The 20,821-nt window shown below is 43.2% G+C and overlaps 1 protein-coding gene across 1 annotated transcript in view; it reads left to right on the forward strand.

Moving 5' to 3' along the window:
• The first annotated feature begins 860 nt into the window (after positions 1-860).
• The window catches only part of Rhbdd1 (rhomboid domain containing 1), a 118,174-nt gene continuing 98,213 nt past the window's right edge, over positions 861-20,821 (forward strand). Inside the window, exon 1 of the mRNA XM_032901458.1 lies at positions 861-975. The gene's annotated coding sequence lies outside the window, so the exon portion shown is untranslated. The remainder of the gene's footprint in view (positions 976-20,821) is intronic.

Here is a 20,821-nt window from a genome sequence, read left to right on the forward strand (position 1 = left end):
TTGAATTTACTAAGAATTTTGTCACTTGAAATTCTCTCTCTCTCTCTCTCTCTCTCTCTCTCTCTCTCTCTCTCTCTCTCTCACACACACACACACACACACACACACACACACACACACACACATCCTAATAATGGGCCAATTTTTCACTTAAATTCCAACTCCAAGGGAAAAATTTCTAGGAAGAGTTCTTCTGTTATACAATAGAAGATAAACTTTTGGGACTGGTAAGTTTTTAATATGCTAACTGAACTGGTAAATATATCTGCACCTTTGGTAAATATTCATGCCTTGAAAAATTGGAGCTTTCCTCTAATTACTAGAAAAAAAAATCATGCCACATTTACTTGTAGGACATAGATGCAGCATTGCTTTTAGTAGAAGCTGCCCAGGAAACTTGTTCCACACTAGAAGCAGAAATTTGCACCAAATGACCTAAGACTCAAATACCTTATATCTCAAACCCTTAAAGCAGTAAACAGACTATGCAGTGTGGCCTCGGGTTTGCGCTTGGGGACTGAAATGTACACCGTGGCCTTGTTTCGCCGGCCTACTTTCTGGAATAAGCAGCTCTCTTGAGGCCCATTGGGAACAGCTACTGTCTCCCTAGTCCACTTCATAGACAGCACTGGACCGGGAAGAAACTTTCGCCTTGAGGAAGCTGGCCATAAGTAACTCATATGCTGTGCGTGTGGTAAGTGGTCATTAGTTATTTATGGCGGTAAAAGTACACTGACATCCTCGTTGCTGAGGGTTGAGCAAGATGAGCGCTATGTATTAGTCAGAGGAACCAGTGAAAGGACGTACGTAGCACGGAGCATGCGCAGACTGCAGCACTTCTTTTCCCTAGGCCACCGGAAGTGGAGCCTGCGGAGTCAGCGTCCGTGCGGGAAGTTGAATCTCCCGATTCGGTGTCCGGACGTGGTGACGCACGAGCGCGGGAGTACGTGAGGACGCAAGCGGGTCTTAGAGAGAGTGAGTTTCCGCGTCTCTTCAGCCGAGTTTGTGGCGTCGCTTTTGTGCGGCATGTGTGGTGGCTTCACGGGACCGCAGTCGGAGGGACCGGGGCTGAGATCCGGGCTGGTGCGGGCCGGCCGGAAGCGCTACTTTGGGGCCAGCTAGGGTCCGCTCAGCGGAAGCGCAGCTTCAGGACCCGGCGGAGGAGCCGGCCGGGTCGGGGTCTTCTTATCTCCTCCGGCGGGGATGGGGTTGCAGGGGCAGCCTGACCCGTACCGCATCCCGGGCTCATGGAGGGCTTGGCTACCCCGACAGGCTTTTGATAGAGTCCTCTGACTTGAGGAAGTTGGAAGAGAAGTTGCATCAGCCACAGAGCTTGCAGTGGCAGGTGGATGGAAGGGGCGGCCACTTCTATCTCAACACGCAGACCCACACAAACCTATAAGGCTGTACCATATAATAGAAGACAGACATGCTCCTGAGGGTCTTCAGCTCATTTCTGTCTACACAAAATACTTGTATCGTATGCCTTTCAGTTTTTCCAAATCAGGCATTATTTAAAAAAAAAAAAAACTAATATCGCATTATTGCACGCCTAAGATTCAGTTGTCAGGCTCTTTTAAAAGTCCCTTTCAGTAGCTTCATGACACCCAGGGGTTTGGGGGCGGAGGGAGGGGGTGTGGCGCCAGGTTGTTTTTTTTTTTTTACCCCCTCTACTTTTTGTCCCTTCGTCCAAACCTCATTTACCTTCTAGTGTTCTGGCACATTCCAGGAGAGCAGGTGCTCCCGCCTTGGTCCTGGATTTTCTCCCCATCAGCAGCATCTTCTGAGGTGCTGAGTTCCACAAATAACAGCATAAAAAGCACTCACTTGTTAAGGAATTATAGATAATGAGGTTTGAGTTCCTAGATAGGGAATCTTGGCCAAATCATTTAACTGTGACTTCGTAGAGCTAAGTGTTAACCTGTGAAAACCAGCGGGTAGCACTAACCCATACAAAACACTCAAAGGTCAGGCATTACTAAGTTACTAGACCTGCATGATGAAAGCACACAGGTCGTGGAGGAAGGACAAATTGTAGAGTCAGAGAGCAGTTGGAGTGTATGGCTTTTGTGACTGCTGCAAAGACTTTTATCCCAGTTACTTCGGAATAGTGAAAATTTAGATATAGGATAACTTTTTTAGCAGTATATGGTGGCTCATACCTATAACTCCAATAATGCTCAGGAGGCTGAGGCAGGAAAAATCACAAGTTGGAGGTCAGCCTGAGATACCGTAATGAGACCCTATACAAATAACCAAAACAAAACGAGAAAGTTACTACAGTAGGTCCGGCCACTAATTTTATTTACATTGTAGTATTTTAGAAAATGAACTGTGCTGAGGTAAAGTTCTTTGGCCTTTTCATTTCTTCAGCTTAGCTATACCTAAGTTTGGCCCATAGCTTGGTAAAGGCCAGAGCAGAGTTGCAAAGAAGCATAGAGGAGCGGCTAGTACCCCACAGCCAATGGCAACACTGTTTCTATCTGTATCTGTCATCCTCATATGTCGTAGAGCTCCATCTTAACAAAGAAGGTCTCGTGTCCGTTTGGAGGGCCACAGCTAAGTGGACAGGCTCCCCAACTGGCTGATTTTGTTTTCTTTTCAAATTGCTAAATGGAGCATTTTCTAAGAACTATTCCTTTCTCCAAGGTGCTGCCCAAGGTTCATTACAGTTGAAAAGGGTCAGTGATTAACCAGGGCCTATGTACCACATAGCTTTGACTAAAGAGCACTGGTGCCAAGGTCATGCTGAGACTCCAGGATATTATGGAGAGTACACTGCCATGTAAATATGTCACTTGTGATACCTGTTTCTATCAGTAATAGTTAACCTTACTACCAAAGTGATACTGTCCCGTCATGAAGTGATTGTTTTCCAAAGGCTCCAAATGTTTTGTTATTTTCTGTGTAAGAAGGATGTGTAGCTGTGGTTCTGAGTCAGGCAAGCCCTGCTTGAATTCTGCCTCCCTCTGTGCGTGGATTATGCCCTGTAGAGAAATTAGCATCCTTCCAGTCTCCTGTAAAGTATTGGCTACCTAAGTTAGTAATGTAACTATTATTTGTCACTACATTATATGTTAGATAGTGTCTCTTTTTGAAAGGGGAAGAAATAATATTTATCAATTTTATTCTGACTGCCCTGTTAATTTCCACCTTTTACATACGAGGTGGTCTTATTTTGTGCTCACTGCTTTTTAAGCGACAAAGATGCGGAGCCAAAGCTTTCCTAATTTGTGAGAGAAAGCAAACACTTGGAGAAAATTGCAGCTCAGCTTGCTACCAAAACATTAGTTATTTCATAATCAGTGATTTCTAGACATTGTCTTTATAGTTTCCAGATTAGAGCTAATTAACTTCAAAATGTCTTTGATTATCCTATAGCCAATTTCATCTGATACAGTCAGCTCTGTCATGTGATGCTGTTATGTTACAGAAGATGATAGCTCTGTAAATAAATGCACAAAAATGTCATTAATCCTGAAGTAATTTTTTTCAATACATACTTAAAAATGTCAACATTCTTATATATTTTCATGGCTTTACATTTAGCTATGAGTATGTGAATGAAATATGCTTAAAGACATTCATGGTAGACCTTACTTTTGTTTACTTTGTAGTGTATTATATGAGGGTAGGGAACCAAATATAAAATAATTATATATTTATGCACATCTACATTAAAATTACTGTGAAAAGACATTAAAACCTCAAAGCTATTCTTTAATGGTGCCACTCTCGCATCTAAGCAGTGATTCTCAGCTTTTTGTTTACTTACTTTTGTTTTAAGTTGGAGCATGTTAAGCAGAAATTACCCAGAAGGTTCAAGAGCTTAGAGGCTTTGAGACATTGGAGTGCACAGGCTCCTGATCCAGAATGTGTCCAGAGAAGTGAAATGCTGAGGGTCTGTGTGTGACTCACTGTCAGAGGCAGAGCTCCGAGCATGAGCTGTACCAAAAACTATGATGTTAGGAATCCAGGTACTCAGGATGCTCTGCCCTGCGGAGTTCCTAGCTTTGTCTCTGGGTTAAGCGTATGTCTGGGTTCTCAGACAGAGTCAGGGTGATTATTAAAAACAAAACAAAACAAAACAAAAGACTCCCAAACAAATACAGTCTTCAATCTGTCCCATATTTTATAAAAATGGGGCTCTGTGCAGAAAAATAACAACAAACCCTACAGCTTTTTAAAAGTCCCTGGCACTGTGACAGCTGAAGGACTAGTAAAGCTACTTGTTATTTCCACTGTTGTTTAGCAGCGTAAGTGACTGAGGAGGAGAAACAAGGCTTCAAGAGAAGCATACAAAGTATACAAAGGAAGTGTACTTGTGTGTACAACCCATGGTGGTTTGTGTTGTGTGACAGCATCTGGTTTTCATTCAGATGGCAGAGTAGTTTCTTTGTATATGTGGGTTTCTTTTTAACTTAATTTAATAATGGCGCCTCAGAAAAATAATTTCAAATCTAACCATTTGTTAGCTTGTTATTAGTGGTAGTAGTAGTAATCCTGCCATTTTCACACATCGAGGGGGTTTTCCTGGTGACAGCTGGAGAGTGGGGGAGGGGAGTCACTTTCAATCAAGCAGCTGCTCCTTGCAGCATCATGGTGATGATATTTCAAAGCTGGTGGATAATTCCGGCTGTATTCAGAAAAGCAAATGTGTCATATTTCTGAGATGCAATAGATAGTGTGCAGGAGCCCTTTGGGACCCAGATGATAGCCAACTGACAGTGTGTGCATCCAGGCCTGCATGTCGGTGTTATTTACCATCTAGCTTCTTGGGCGTTGTTACATGCACGTCATAATTACAAAGCAATAAAGTCCAGTTCCATGGGGAGACGTCTCATTACTTTATGGACAGGAAGGGAAAATGAAAACCGAATTTCAGCGGTGTACTACATGCTTTTATGTGCTCTGCTCTTTTATCCATTCTTCTCCACAGCCTTAGGAAGCAAGTGTGATTTCCTTTGTCTAGTGGATAAAGTGGAAGCCCAGCAAGACTGAGGATGTGGTCTATCCCAGGCAACTCCTCCCAACTAACTTCAGGGATCCTACACCATCCGTTGTCCCCCCCCCCCCTCGTGGTGCTAAGTGACATACTTCTCATCCAGAGTCACAGTACTAGGACAGCAGTAAATGAAATTTCTATACCTATTGCAGTGACCTCAGTCTCATAAGTAATATGTACTGTACATGTGTGTTGTAGCTATGCATATTCCTGTTTGGGTCCCCCACACCCCCCCAAACAAATTATTTTGGGCAACACTCAAACTTGGACACCTTCTTTCATGTTGCTGGTAGCAGCAACTATAATTTGGGGTGTTGTAATGAATGAGTTGTGGTTCCAGAGTTAAGCAACTGTAAAAAGGCTGCCATAGAGTCTCTTTCCCATAACCACCCTCCTTCCCATCAAGGCATGCTAATTTTGTATGAATAAGGGGACACTTAGGCTTCTCAATTTTCATCCTGAAAAGAAGTCCTTTACTTTTTGTGAGATGCTGTTTTGGTGAGTCCAGGAGTCATTTCACCTTCTTCCTCATTGCCTGAGGACAATGCTTATCCCAGTGTCTCGTTGCCATGGAGACCCTAAAGCTTGTTTTGCTCTTTCCTCTGCATGCACACATGCTTCTGTGTAGTTAGAAGCAGTTCCTCATGTGCCAGTGCTTCTGTGATTGCTTTGCTTTTCGAGGGTGTAGCTTTCTGGAAGGACTAGCATGTTGAACAGTGTGGGTTGACACAATCAAGTTCTTCATACAGTTTCAGACACATACCCCGACTCCCAGGCTCAAGATTAGAGAAGTGTTTTTGTTAATGTTTGGGTGAAGGGAGACTCGAATGGGTGAATCTCTGGAAAGTGCCCAGGCCCTTCCTGAAGCCCACTAGACTGAAACCCTACTTCTCTGCTTTTTTAGTGGATGAGTGCAGATGTTTGCCCTGAAGTAGGTAGACCTTTGTATCCAGTGACGCTTCATTGATGTATGTATTCTGGACTTATTTCCCGTGAAGAACAGAGACACAGAGATGCAGTAAAAAACTACTTCTGTAATTACTAATACTCACTCTGTAAAAACATTACCTTGGTATAAATCGACACATAAGTAAAGGCACAACTGAGTCCCTCTGTTTTTTTCCTTTTAAGACTACATTTGTCATTCAGTACTCAACAAGCGTGACCATTTAAGACGACTTCATGCAGAAGTAGCTTTTGCTCGCATCCTTCGTCCTGTGCTCCTCTGTCTCTAAGAACAGCATGCCTGCAAGAGACTGTTTAGATACAGACTGTAGGACCTCCCACGTTCTAGTTCTCTTATGGGCTGGAGCCTTTGTCAGTCTAAAGGACACAGCAATGTTTGAAATAAACTCCAACTTGCCTTTGAACACTTTTGTAAATGTGTGGTGTTATGGGTTGATGTCTTTGCAAACTTACCTAATTTATATGATCCAAGTAATTTAAAGACAAGAAACTTACTGGGAGCTACGTGGATGAGCCCAGATACAATAGAAAATCCAAATGGCCTTGCCTCAGTAACGGTCATCGAGAAAGGAAGCTCTCTGGGCTTGCATGTTCTTGGCCACCTCGATGAGCTCCTTCAAGTGACTGTTGTGTCAATCCCAGTGTCATTAGTGCTAGTTTCTCTGTTCAGGCTCTAAGTTCCAGGGCAGAGTTGTTAGTCCACGTTTGCGTTCCTTCACCCTTGAGAGTCTATCTTATTTCCCCAAGATCATACTAGATGGGGGTGGGCCACAGATTCTTGTGAGAAAAAGAATGAGGTATTTATGCTAGATAGGCAAAAATCCCCAACTTGCCCCAGTCACAGGTAATTTACAGATGTTTGGGGTTCTTTGCAGGACTGTACCACATCTTTGAAGTATGACTGCTTTTCCCACTTGACTAATTTTTGTGCAGAGCAGATTCGGTTCCATAAATAATTCAGCAGAAGTTCATGCACAGATGAAATGAGGGGTGGCAGTGGTGGGCAGCACTTTTCCCTCTGACTTGGGATAGACAAAGAGATCTGGTCAGAGCAAAGATGAGAGTCGAAGTCCTTAAATCCTCTCGAAGGGCGTGATCATGGTATGCTTGCATTTTGGTCCCCATGCAGACCCTGGTTTAAAACCTGCGGCTGCAGGGCTGTCAGTGGGGAAACTTTAATGAGCTCTCATTACCCTAAAACTTGCGGTCTGTGCGAGGAAGAACTGGCTTATGATTGATACCGGAAATCATAAGTGGCGACAGGGCAGAAGTGAAGTTGGCGAGAATTCACCCAGAGTTGTGGAACAAAATTGAGGATTATATGCAAAATCTAGTAGCTTCGCTTTTTCAGTCACATTTCATGTGTAAACATAGTCTGGTCACTAATGTTGAGCGGGTGGCACTTCTTAAAGGACGGGGAGATATTGTTAGCTGACATGAGATTTTTTTTTTCTTTTAATCTCTATAAACGAAGAGTCATTAAATTCTCACAGTATTGGCTAGCCTTGACAAAAAGTGGTTTGAGATTTTATTATACATTTTATAACTATATATAATTATATAATTTATATATTTTAACGAAAAATTAATTTATGGGGCCAGTGAGGCATCTCAGTGGGTGAAGATGTTCGCCATGAAAGCCTGGTGACCTGAGGTCAGTCCTAGGGGTCCATGTCCCAGGTAGGAGGAGAGAAAAACCAACTGCATAAAGTTGTCCTTTAATGTCCGAGTGAAGAGTGTGGCACATGCTCTTCCTCCTCGACACCTTTATGCACACCACAGTGATGGAAATTCTGCTTTCACATGCCTTTCATATACGATACTGTTTAAAAGGTGTGTGTATAATTGCATCACATGATACAGTTTAAAACTGGGGGATAGGATTCTTAGAAAACCTTAGTCACCATCTTATAAACACTCAGTATTTCCAACCTTTTTCTTACAATCTCCTAGTTTATTTATGTACAGAAACCACCGTCACTTCTCAAATGAGGATTGCGTGCTGTGTGTTCGATACCTCATGTGGACTTTACAAAATCAAATGAGCCTGTGTTACCTGTTACAGGGGAAAACCTGACAATTTTCTCAAGGCCAGTTGGTCAGTGTGTTGTGGAACTCCTTCTGAGGACCGTGCCCTTAACCGTACTGCCCTGCGCTGCCCCGCACTGCCCTGCCCTGCCCTGCCCTGCCCTGCCCTGCCCTGTACAGCCTGCATTAATATTGCCAACCTTAGATATAATTTTGTCAGAGAGGATCAATCCATTCCTCCTCCCCAAGCCTGTCTATTAACCCCCCCATCCCCTGACAACTTTCATGTTCTGAAACTGTTAAAATGCGTTGTGCTATCCATCATCTTGTGCTTCTGTTTCCTGTGCCTGTGCCAGCCACTCTCTAGTGCAGCATTGAGTCCCTGGGAAGCCTTTTGTCCTTCCTGTCTCCCAGCAGCCTGACAGCCTTTCATGTGGAATTCAGCAAGATTGCTTTTCATCAGCCAAAGTGGAATGTTGCTTTCTAGGTGGAAAAAAAAATTAAATGTTTTTAAAGATGTATTTGATTAACAGGAAAGCTGATCTGTGTAAATTAATTATAACAGTAATGATGTCATAGCCCTGTCTTTTGTTATTAACCAGGTAATTGACCAGGAGTTTAGACGCTTATTGTAACTGACAGTTAGCAGTTTGACCTTGTGTACTGTCTGAAAGTGAAACATGCACAGTGAATGTAAATGGAGTTTGCTCACTGGGCTTCGAGTGTTGTCAGAGTGTCTGATCTTGGGATCTTAGTTTCCTCCTTTCATTACTTCTTTGTTGAAATTGCTGGCCTAGCATGTAGTCCCAGACTGGGCCTTATACGTACATCTCCCACTAAGAGCATCTGACCAAACACAGAAGTCTGTGTCCTTGAAGAATTGTAATCAGACGTGAGGCCTTGGCACATATGGTCCAGTAACAAATATTAAAGTGAAAGGAATCTGGGTCTTTTAAAGTTTGTGTGAAGGAAGGTAAGACAACTTTGGATGGCAGGACAGGTGCACACTTGATAGATGCTTATTCCATATTGAAATTTGACCAACTAAGCTAAGAGTACTGCAGAATAATTGGGTGATGGGAACTTCAACCTTTTGCGAGTTCTGTTAAAGATAGGACTGTAAGAAACATAGAGTGGAGGTGACCAACTGACAGCTGTTCCCAGGGCTTAGCCACTCCTTTCCCCTTCATGCTAACTGTACTGTCATCCCTGCTAGAACAGGACATACCCATTCTAAAAAATCACGATGCTCGCAGAATTACTCCAAACACTAAAGAGCTTGGAGACAGGTGACGTTAAGAGAACAAGATGGCAACCTTATATAATGGTAGCATGGTGTGCACGTACTACATGTGAGCAATGTGTACGTATTGCAGAAAACATGACTCTCTCCGTTCAGAAAGCCTTGGGCCTAGCTTCTGAAAATGCCTGCCTGGACCGCAGCTCATGGCTTCCTGCCCAGTGGTGGAAAGAAGGTGGAATCTAAGAGTGGACAGACGCTGTGATTGCTGGAGTCAGGATGTACCATGGGAATGAGGTGGCGGTGGGCGTCGAGGAGCGTGCCCACTCTACCGTCTGCCTCGGCTGGATGCAGATGTTTGAATGTAGCCTATGTGGAATTCTGTTCAAATGGTTCTCTCGGTAGCCAGTGAGTTGGAACACATTGCTTACTTCAAAAGATGTTTCTGCAGAACTCAGCAGACTTACTGTTTCTGCCTTCTTCCCAGCATACCCATGTTCTCAGGGGTCTGTGTCAAAGCACAAGCTTGCAGGCTCCCCCTTCAAACCCCTTCTCCTTTGACCTAGTTTTCTTTTCCTTCAAAGCCTCAAACAAGGAAACAGCCCTAAGGTGTTCTCCGAATTGAACCTTGACTTAACTGTATTCTCCATCGAGAGGTTTGTATATTAAGGGCACATTGCTTAAAATCATGTGTATTAGATGACATCACACACAAGCTTGTGACAAAGGACAACACTAAACTCAGATGGTTGAGGCTCTCCGCAGAAGAAGCATACCTACTTCTCTGGCCCTGCGAGAAGGAGCAGAAAGGCTGAGTGATCCTTGAGAGTTAAAACTTCCACCTTTTCTGCAGTTGGACCAGGATCCCACTTAAAGAAATGACACCTGGGCCCGGTTAGTTTTAGCTACATCCTGGCTGCCCTCAAGATGAGCACTGATTGGATCTCCTTCATCGTGGTTCCAGGGTAGTCATACTTTTGGAATGAGTGCACAACTGAGGATGAACTAGTGATGTGTATGTGTGTAAACTTGTCCAGTGGTCTCACTTATCTTTGATTTGTATTTGTAGAATAACTAGATAACAGAGTAGAGATGTGTTTTTCGCTCATTTATAACAACAGATACTAGACATGGGTTTTCAAACTCGGATCTGCAAAGCAGCCTGATCTTCCAGCTCAAGAAATAGATCATTCTAGAAGTTGATGGTTTGGGGGTATCCAGAGCCAGCGATGAGGGCTAAACTGACCTAGGCAGATGTACAAACAGAGTGTACTGTGGCCTGTGTAACCATCATACCAATTTATTATTTTTCAAAATCCATGTTGCCTGTTGTGTCAGTTACTCATCTCATTGCTTGGCAAAATCCTGGAGAAGAGCAGCGGAAGGAAGGAAGGAAGGAAGGAAGGAAGGAAGGAAGGAAGGAGGGAGGGGAGGGAGGAGGAGGAGGGAGGAGGGAGGGCGGAAGGGAAGGAAGGAAGGAAGGAAGGAAGGAAGGAAGGAAGGAAGGAAGGAAGGAAGGAAGGTGTCTTTTGGTTCATGCTTCCAGAGTTCATCATGGCAGAGAAGGCATAGTGACAGGAGCTTGAGGCAGCCGGTCACATCGCATCGCTGAGCTCTCTTCCTTTGTATTCAGTCAGGGAGCCCAGTCCACACAATGGTCCTGCTCACACACAAGGTGGGCATCCGTACTTCAGTTACCCTGATCAAGATGACCCCTCACAGGCACGCCCTGAGCTGGTCTAGGTGATTCTAGATCCTGTCAAGTTGACAGGGTTAACCCTTACATCTGGGGACCCTTGCATATTGCTCACCAATGCCAAAGCCTTTTCTTTTAATTTTGGTTCGTGTGTCTGGTTGTTTGAGTAGGAAGGGCCCTCCTCAACTCAAATGTTTGAATGCTCAGCTCACAAGGAGTGGCACATTAGGAGTTGTAACCTTGTTGGAGTAGGTGTGTCTTTGTTGGGAAAAAATGTGTCACTAAGGGATGTGCTTCAAAATCTCAGAAGCTCAGGTGACCTGCTGTTTTCTCCTGCTAGGGATCCAGCTGCTAGAACTCTCAGGTCCTTCTCCAGCACCACGTCTGCCTGCACACTGCCATGCTTCTCACCATGATGATAATGGACCGAACTTCTGAAACTATAAGCCAGCCCCAATTAAATGCTTTCCTTTATAGGAGCTGCCATGGTCTTGCTGTCTCTTCACAGTATTAGAAACCCTAGCTAAGATAGTCCCTATTCACTTGGAGAGTGTAATTTCCAATCTGTTTTTTCTGTGTAATATTTTCCTGCTTCACATCCCGTTTGGTTGCTGCTGCTATTGATAAGTTCAGAGCATTTCCTGACTCTCCGGTTCCTTTCTGGATTGTTGTGCTCTCACTGAAGCCAACTCAGTTCATGTAGATCTTTTACTCTCAACTACCAGTCCTCACCAGAGTAGGAAAGCTTGGATTTTGTTTACCTGCTTTATTTCTTAGGGCCTTGCAGCTCTCTCTTCAGTGGTGAGATCCGGACAGAGGTTGGAGTCCTGTTGGCATCTAATCTTTCTCTGCCATCTCCCTGATTGGGTGCCGCTGCTCAGTGTTAAAACTGCTTCTTGGGTCTTGTGACGTCCACAGAACAGAGCCCCTTTCCTGTCAGGTCTCCACCCAATTGCCTTTACTGTCTCACATTCTAGGCTCAGAATAGATGACCACCTAAACGAAGCATCGTTCTGTATTTAATTTAAAGTCTGCTGGGAGCTCCCAACTCCCTCTTGCCTTAATAATTCTTATTTACACAGAGAAAGATGCTCGCATGTCAGTGAGCTCCAGAAATCCTCCTGACTCCAGAAAAACCCATCTGATAGTACCTGGAGGTAGGTCATGTGGGAAGGGACCAGGCCATGTATATGAGGCCTGCATTGGAGTCATGCCTTATAAAAAGCCCAGGAGATCCTCTCATCTACCTACCCTACCCCCTGTAATTGGCCCTCACCAGTGATGTCACTCTGCTGCCTCGGTCTCTGCTTTCTGGCCAAAACTTTAAGGAGTGAATTCTTTCTCACCCAGTGAATGGTACCTGTTTGTAGGTTGAACTAAAGGATGCCCAAGAGCAGTATTTAACATATGACCCCTTCCATCCATCTATCTATCCATCCATCCTTCCTTCCTTCCTTCCTTCCTTCCTTCCTTCCTTCCTTCCTTCCTTCCTTCCTATCTTTTCTTTTGGTAAGATTTTTTAATGAAAGGAAACCTTTTACTTTTAAATCATTGACAACCTCACACTTTTAATTACAGTTTTCATTAAGTTCTAATTAAACTTCATGGTATGTTATGAATAAATGTTGATCTAAAATTAAACAAAAATTGGTTCCTTTCAGTCCTGTTAAGAAATTGCTTCAGACTTTATTTTATCCTCCAAGAAGTGTTCATCTGAAAGAGAAATAGGGGTTACACTTTTTAAAAAGCGTTTCTCATCCATGACTTAAGTTGGGAGATCCAGGTTGCACAGTAGAATAGTGAACTATTTCCTGGCCTGCTCCCCCATCGAAGCTTCAACGGTTTTTATTTGCGTAATTAACAGGCATCTGAGGCCTCTGTCACCTGCTGTGCAAGTGCACATTGGGGAACTTGGCTTTCATGTGTGATGTGCAGGTGGGCTGGTGGGGCCTCTTAAAAGTGTCAGCAGTAGCAAGTCAGTGTTGCTGTTGTGAGAAACAGAAGCTGAAGGGTCTGTCTGAGACCCGGGCTGAGTCCTAATAGTCCAGTCTGGGTGTATCATCCCTGTGACCTTTCTTGTCTATGTAAGGAAAATAGAATCTCTTTTTCAGTTTCACACCAGGACTTCTGGAAGGGTTTCAACTGGGTCAGGCTCCTGTGTTTGGAATCGGGCACACATACTGTATCATGCCTTTACCTTTTGGGTCGTAAGAGAGCCAATGTGACTGTCCCTTGTGGAGATGACAGAGCACATATGACTGCCCGCTAGATGACTTTGTGTCTTAAGCACCTCGGACAGAGAAGTGGAGGCCAGACATTTCAGCATCCTTTGGGGTCATAGGCAGAAGCACCACAGACCTACTTCTCTGTGTAACTGCAGAACACCTTCAGGGTGGGTACCAAAACAGGCAGTTTTCAGGATGAATGCTGTGTAGGCCTGGTGGTATATGAAACAAAGATGATAAGAACCAAGTGAAATGAAACAAATTATACATACCCACTTTTAAACTAGATGTGTAACCATCAGATGCTGTTGAAAGGATGTTACAGAGTACTCTAGGACTCTGGTGAGCCTCGGTGGGTCAGTGATGGGATAAAGACGTGGTGTCATCAGTAACTTCCTAGAGTTCTTAAGCTTCAGGCATTGTAACTCACCACTTCTGAAAGGGAGGGCTTATTACTAGTGCCCGATTCAAAGGTAAGAGGTTCCGGCATAGATTAAGAATTTACTCAAAAGCCAGTCGTGGTGTGATTCCTGCCCTGCAAGGTAGAGGCAGGTGGCTCTCTGAAGTTGGGGCCAGCCTGGTCTCCAAAGAAAGTTCTAGCACAACCAGGGTACATAGAGAAAAATCCTGCCCTATAAACAACAATAACAACAACAAAATAAAAAGAGAAAAAGAATGTACTCGAGGTCTCAGGGTATCAAAGCATTTAAGTCAGGATGTAAACCTGGCCTCTTGGCCCCAAACTCCATCCTGCTAACCTCAGTGTGCTTCATGATTTTCACAAGGTCAGAAAGGCATCTGATGGATCGCTGGGGGAGGCAGTGGGACGAACTTGGATTTTAGCAAATTGAATCAAGTGTTCTGTAAGTAGATTAAGGAGAGTGTAGTGTGCTGAAGACCCAACCTTTGTGGGTTGTGTCACCACATTAGTTCGTGGCTGTTAATGGTTGGTCCCTTGTCTGGAATATTGGTATGTCTATTTAATGCTCTCAAGTCCTCACTCCTCCAAGTTACGATGTTTTACCTATGCGAGCCTTCCAACTGATTGGCATTAAGGCAACCCATTTCTCTCTATGTTTATTTTTGAAACTTTATTGTAAAAAAAAAAATCCCTTCTACAAATAAAAAAAAAAGGCAAGCTATTATAAGATACTTGGGCTTCATCCCATTAACAGGTGAGGAATTTTTTTTTTGTTTGTTTGTTTGTGAAGATTATGAATGGGCCAAAAGAAAGAAAGAAAGAGGAGCCCGTGTCCTAAAAACTAAGTCTTCTCACTTAAAAGCAGAAGACACAGCCAGTGGCACCAGGCAGTTTCCAAGTTGGCATCCCAAGCTGAGTGGCTGTAGTAACGCGGTCTCTGCAAACTGCAAAGGGAAGGCAGTGTTCTTAATTCCTACCTTCTCTGGAACAGAGTCTGAGTTGTGGGTATTTCCATGTATAGATTCTGGAATGTAATTATTGAGAGTGCCATGATATTCATGAAGACCGCACTCCCATTACCTTCGTAATATAATTTGATTTCAGTCTTCATGTTTTATTCACGAGGTCCATTTTTATTCATTTCATTGTCTTCATCTCTTTTTATTCCTCCCTTTAATGGGAAGTAAGAAAACAGAGCCCCATTCAGATTCCCTTTGGTTGTATCATTAGTACAGTTCATGAAGCCACTTAACAGATTTTAGGAGGCGAGAAGAAATTGTTGTTTGTGTGCAGCTTGTCAGCGGATGATTATGGAGTCTGATGGAGATTCTACACCGCCTCCCCGAGGATTCCCTGTTTACCAGTCAGCTTAGGTAGATGATGCTTTCTGGTAAATTGAACAGAGCGTAATGACGTGAAGCCATACCATCTGCTATTATATTTAATAATTAAATGTTAAGGTTGGAAGGCATAATTTCTCTGTCATTTTATAAAACTTTTAGCAGAGTTTTTTTGACGTGCACTTACTTATTTGAAAGTAGACCTGATTTGTTTGTAAGGAGTCAGTTAAGAAAATTCTTGGTTTTCGTTAACTGTTAGTGCATCTTAATTTTTTTTTTTAATTTTCAGGGAGATCTTGATTATCTACATTATAATTGGGATCTTCCAGGACCTAAGGAAACTACCATTTCAAAAATGAAATCATACCAAGAAGTTGTATTAGCGGGATAAAATAATTGCGTTATCATGCTGGGTGGGAACACGCTTCTCTGTTGGTACCCCAGGGGCCAGTAGAGAAAATAGTCTTTTTAGTTTGTTCTTCAGAATGAAGTGGTTTCTAAGAATGTGCTTGGTCAGCTTCTCCGGTCTCAGAGAAAGCAGGCGCACTGAGTGGAGCGGGTGTCGAGGTGCACTGGTATCTGGCTCTTCTCTTGGTCTTCTGACTTGGTTACGGCTCTCTCTGCTCCCTGGCTCCTGCAATAGGAGAGAAGAACTGTTTTTATGTTTAGTGTGAACATTTGCTCTTTCCATAGCATTTTGCACAATTTGCAGTCATTAGAAACACCAGCCCTCTGTGTGTCTTTGAAAGGATTATGTGGTATTTACCCCTGACGTGTTCACGTACGGCGCGCCACGCTGTTGAAGGGCACTCAAATGCCCTCTCTACATGCTGAAGCCCAAGGAATCGTGGCGCTGATGTTTTCAGTTTAGCCAGGTGCTGTCTTTGTGATTTCACCTTTCTTTCTTGGGCTTTCTCCTAATCTGCTCCTGAGAGTAAGCGCATTTGAGTGCAGTGGACATGTCTGAGTTCATATTGCTTTTTCATCAATGTGAAGTTCATTTTCTCAGTACCACTAGCCTTACATTATGAGAGGGATTTGCCCACAATTTCATACTCACTAGGAAAGCTAGATAAACAGGGATACAAAGCAAAGATTCAAGCTGGGTGGTAAGTAGCCGTTCATGCCTGAAGTCCCAGTACTCAGGAGACAGAGTGGGCAGATCTCTAGTTGGAGGCCAGCCTGGTCTACAGAGTGAGTTCCAGGACAGCCAGGGCTACACAGAGAAACCCTGTCTTCAGAAACCAAAAACCAAAAATCAAAAACAACAACAAAAAAAGCATATTTGTTTGTTACACAGAGAAGCCCTGTCCTTGAAAACAAACAAAAAAGGAAATTTTCTTGAATAAACGAGGAAAGCCAGAGGCTTTGCAACCTACCAGAGTACATGCATTTGAAGAATAATTTGTTGTTTCTCAAAAAGTTAAATAGTTAAGACAGAGCTGCTGTTTGTTCCAGTAACTCTACTCTTAGGTGCATGCTCACACAGAGAACAGCACACTGGGATCATGTGACCGTTATGCATCCCAGGGCCAGGCTGCAAACACTGGTGAAGCCCATCTGCAGATGAAGAGGGAAACAGGACATGGTGGGTCCATGCAGTTAACTATTACTTAACCATAGCAAGTATTGGTATAACATTTCTTCCAAGTCAGATGTTCTGTATAGGATGGTTTCACTTACACGCGAAGTCCAGAACAGGGAAATCTCTTAGACAAAAATTAGGTGGATAATTATTAAAGCCTCAGGGGAAAGAGTGGTAGTGGAACCACTAAATAGTTTTCGGTTTCTTTTTGGCATCAAGAAAGTTCTGGAATTAATACTGGTAATGGCTACACAATCTATGAATGCACTAAAATAATCTGAGCTGTATGCTTTAATAATGTGATTATTATTGTATGTAGATTATGTCCCCATTTGAAAAATTCTCAAGTATTTGGAAAGTTGGATATTTAGAAAGCTCTCAGCTTAGGCAATCACAGGCCTTTAATGAATACTTGTGAATTATTATATTTTCCTATGATTTTTAAAGGCATGTGTATTCAACTATGTAAAACTATTAAATGAAATTCATCAAAAGGCGTGGTGGCATAGTGTTGATCTCTCTAAGCTGTCTAGCAATGAACAGTTTCTTGGAGAGGGATCCACATAATGGAAAATGATTTCAGTAAATCTGTTGCACTTACAGTAATCCAGAGACCCCAGTCTTCAGCACAGTGTCTAATTACTCCCACTAAGACGCCATCATGTCTGTGTTTCTTGTGGAATGAATTTGTTAGGATCACATACCAAATTGGGAATAGAATTTATAGCCGGTATAATATTCTTGCAATTTAATGGTTTTGGTTGTTATTGAACATTTAAATCTGAAAATTGAGATACATACTGCCTTGGTAAATGATAATGGTGAAATATTTTCTGCTTTGCAAGTAGAATTCAAAATCCTTGTAATTAGTTTCTTTTCCCTTTCCACTCTGTTCCTCCCCCACCCCCGGCCCCTTGGGACACACTGGTTTCTCAAATTATGAATCCAGTTTCTTTGTTTATTCTAGCCATGTAGTTTTTCTTATTACATACCTGTTTAATTTTTAATTTCTCATTAAAAGTAAATATGGCTAATTTCCCCATCAATATTCAAGAAATCTTCCACGTCTCTGCCACAACCTTGATATAATGAATGCTATCTAGTGTGTGTTACTACGTAATTAAAATGGTGTTTTGTTTGCCAGATAGTTTTGGCAAAGCAGTTTGTCATCACACTTTAAGTGAACCGTAGGTTTATTTCTATGAAGCTGATAGAGTGTTCTGGAAGATGAGTAACACACAGCACATGGTGGGAAGATTATTACAGCTGTGGGAGAGACGGAGACGATCAGGAAGGTATCCTGGTTTTCTTAACCATGCTGGCTTACTGTGTAACGGGAAACTCACTCAGAATACTAACCATAACTCATTCGGGAGACCTTTTAAGCACACACCATGTACTGGTCACTGCCTTCACAGTGATCACACAGTCTAGTTCTGTGTAATCCTGGACATTCAACAAGGCTACTCTTGCCCTCTGCCATTCGAACTGCGCTTGTGGCGACTTGCGATATGGGAGAAGCAGAGTTGACTAAGCAGAAACTATCCTGACAGACCACAGGTGGGTGAGGCACTGGAGTCAGCCCTGTAAAGTTCTGATAAAGGCTTGATACTCTATTCTCACTGTGATATTGAGCCATTAAAGGCTTATTACTAAGGAATCAACTTATGTTACCCAGGGCTACAGTATGTTTTCTGAGGAGACAGACCCACATAACTGAGACCAAATAAGAGACCACTGTGTCGTGGTGAGTGCTCAGTAGGACTTGGACTTGTTTGAGGTATGCACACCAACTGAGAAGAAGCAGAAATCAGAACCATTATGGTTAACTTGAACATGGCTGAATTCTCCCATTTATACCTCTCTTCCCCAAGGAATATTCCATAGCTTATCAGAAGAGATTTTAAAATATAGATTTGTTATCAGATTTGTCTTTGTCACTTAAAACACCTTTGGTGCAAATCCCAGGGCTCTTGACTGTGTCCATCTTTGTGTGCTGGGCGCATTGAGAGAGGGTTGCTTGCTGTATGGTCTGTTCTTCTAGTTTCCTGGGACCAGCATCTTTATTTCTTCCAATAGGTATAAGTGTCGGACTATAAGTGTCCCCCTAGCACTTGACACTTGGAATGGGTGAATGGAAGACGGAGAGACTGAATCACCGCTGTTAGAAAGGAGACTTCACCTCTCACAAACCAAGACAGCAGGCACACTGCTGTCCTCCTGTGACCTGGGAGCTTGCCGCGGAGTCAAAGCTGAGCGAACCAAATTTGGAAATCATGATAAAACCTTGTCAGGACGGAGGTCTCGAGTTCACGGGAAACATTAAGGATAGAAGAAAATAAACCCCTGGGAAAGGAATTAGATTGCAGTTCTCAACCTGTGGGCTGTGACCCTTCGGGGTTCACATATCAGATATCTGCATTCCAGATATTTACGTTGTGATTCATAAGAGTAGCAAAGTTGCAGTTTTGAAGTAGCAATGAACTAATGCTATGGTTGGGGGCGGTCATCACACCATGAACTGCATTAAAGGTTTATAGCCTTAGGAGGGTTGAAAATCACTCTACTCGTTAGAAGGACCCAGAAGGCACAGGAAAGCTAAGTATCCATGGAGTGGGAGCTGACTGCCTGTGAGGAGGTGAAGCTGGGAAGTTGGAAGGGCTGCACAGAAAGGGACTCGTCCTGGCCAGAAGAGCCGAAACCCAGCCTGAGTGCAGGGCAGAGACTAGGGAGCTTCTGCCTTTCATGTGTGTTCTTGGTCACTGGGAATTGTAATTCAGGAGAGCTGCCTCTTAAGTAATGGAGTCATCAGCTTTGATCGGCTGCTGCTGCTGCTGCTGCTGCTGCTGCTGCTGCTGCTGCTGCTACAAGTAGCCCATCATCTACAGGACTCTGCTTGCACCGTGCATATATAAATAGATGAGCTGCATGAAAGTCACAGGGGCTAGAGAATGGAAAGTTTCCCATTGTGGAGCCACGGCCATCTCTCTAAAGTTGTTTAGGAGCTTTTCTGTTTGAAATCTGGTCGTTTTTTATTTTATTGTAGCCACAGAGCTACAATAATAGTGATAAGGCCAAGGCAATAAATACACTTGACGTGTTTTGTGTGTGTGTGTGTGTGTGTGTGTGTGTGTGTGTGTGTGCATGCGCACATGCACACTTGTATGTGGGCTCGATCACCCATGTGTGCATGATGTTTGGAGGTCATTACTGTGGGTGTGCTGACAAGATTGCTAAGGTTTCCCACAAACTGCTTTCTGATCAGATTTGAGGTCCACACCACAGGAGGAAACTCATGCCTGCTTCTCTAAACCTGGTCAGAAGCCCTTGACTGGGGAGGTCACAGGCTCTAGTAGGGGATTCTTCTACTATTGCTTTTGCTAAACAACCTTGTTGTCAAATTGCTTTCCAAGTAGTCTTGTTCATTTCCCCAAAGTGCCGTCCTCATTGTTCTCTCTTAGTTGGGGTTTCTATTGCTGACATGAAATACTATGACCAAGAGCAAGATGGGGAGAAAAGACTTTACTTGGGTTACACTTCCACATTGTAGCCCATCATTGAAGGAAGCCAGAACAGGAACTCAAATAGGGCAGAAACTTGGAGGCAGGAGCTGATGCAGAGGCCATGGAGGGATGCTGCTTTTTGGCTTGCTTCTCATGGCTTGCTCAGCCTGCTTTCTTATAGAATCTAGGATCAGCAGCCCCACTCCCAGAGGTGGAACCAACCACAATGAGCTAGACTTTAACCATCAATCACTAATTAGGAAAATGCCTTAAAGGATCCGTTCCCAACCAGTGGGTTGCAGCCCTTTTAGGTCAAATGACCTTTTTCCTGGGGTTACTAAAGACCATTGAAAAATATGATTCATAACAGTAGGAAAATTACAGTAATGAAGTAGCAACAAAATAATTTTATGAGTGGGGTTCACCACAACATGCGGAATTGTATTTAGGGTAACAGCATAGGAACGTTGGGTTGAGAACCAAAGCCCCATAGGCTTATCTACAGCCTGGTCTTATGAAAGCATTTTTTTTTAAGTTGAGGTTTTCTCCTCTCAGATGACTATGCCTTGTGTCAAGTTGACATAATAACCAGCACAGCTGATCTCTTGTCAACTTGACATAAAAATACATCACTGGTAAGCTGTAACCTTTCCTTTCTTGTTTATTTCCTAAGGGCACGCATTAACGCGAATATCTCAATAAGAAATATCCCAAGTCTGGAATGTGCCACAGTTTGTACCAGCTCAAACATTTTAAAATTCAGTCTATTTAAAAACTCTCTTTAAAAATTCAGTCTCTCAATTGTAGACTTC

This window comes from Rattus rattus, chromosome 4 (assembly GCF_011064425.1).
Source record: "Rattus rattus isolate New Zealand chromosome 4, Rrattus_CSIRO_v1, whole genome shotgun sequence".
NCBI lineage: Eukaryota > Metazoa > Chordata > Mammalia > Rodentia > Muridae > Rattus > Rattus rattus.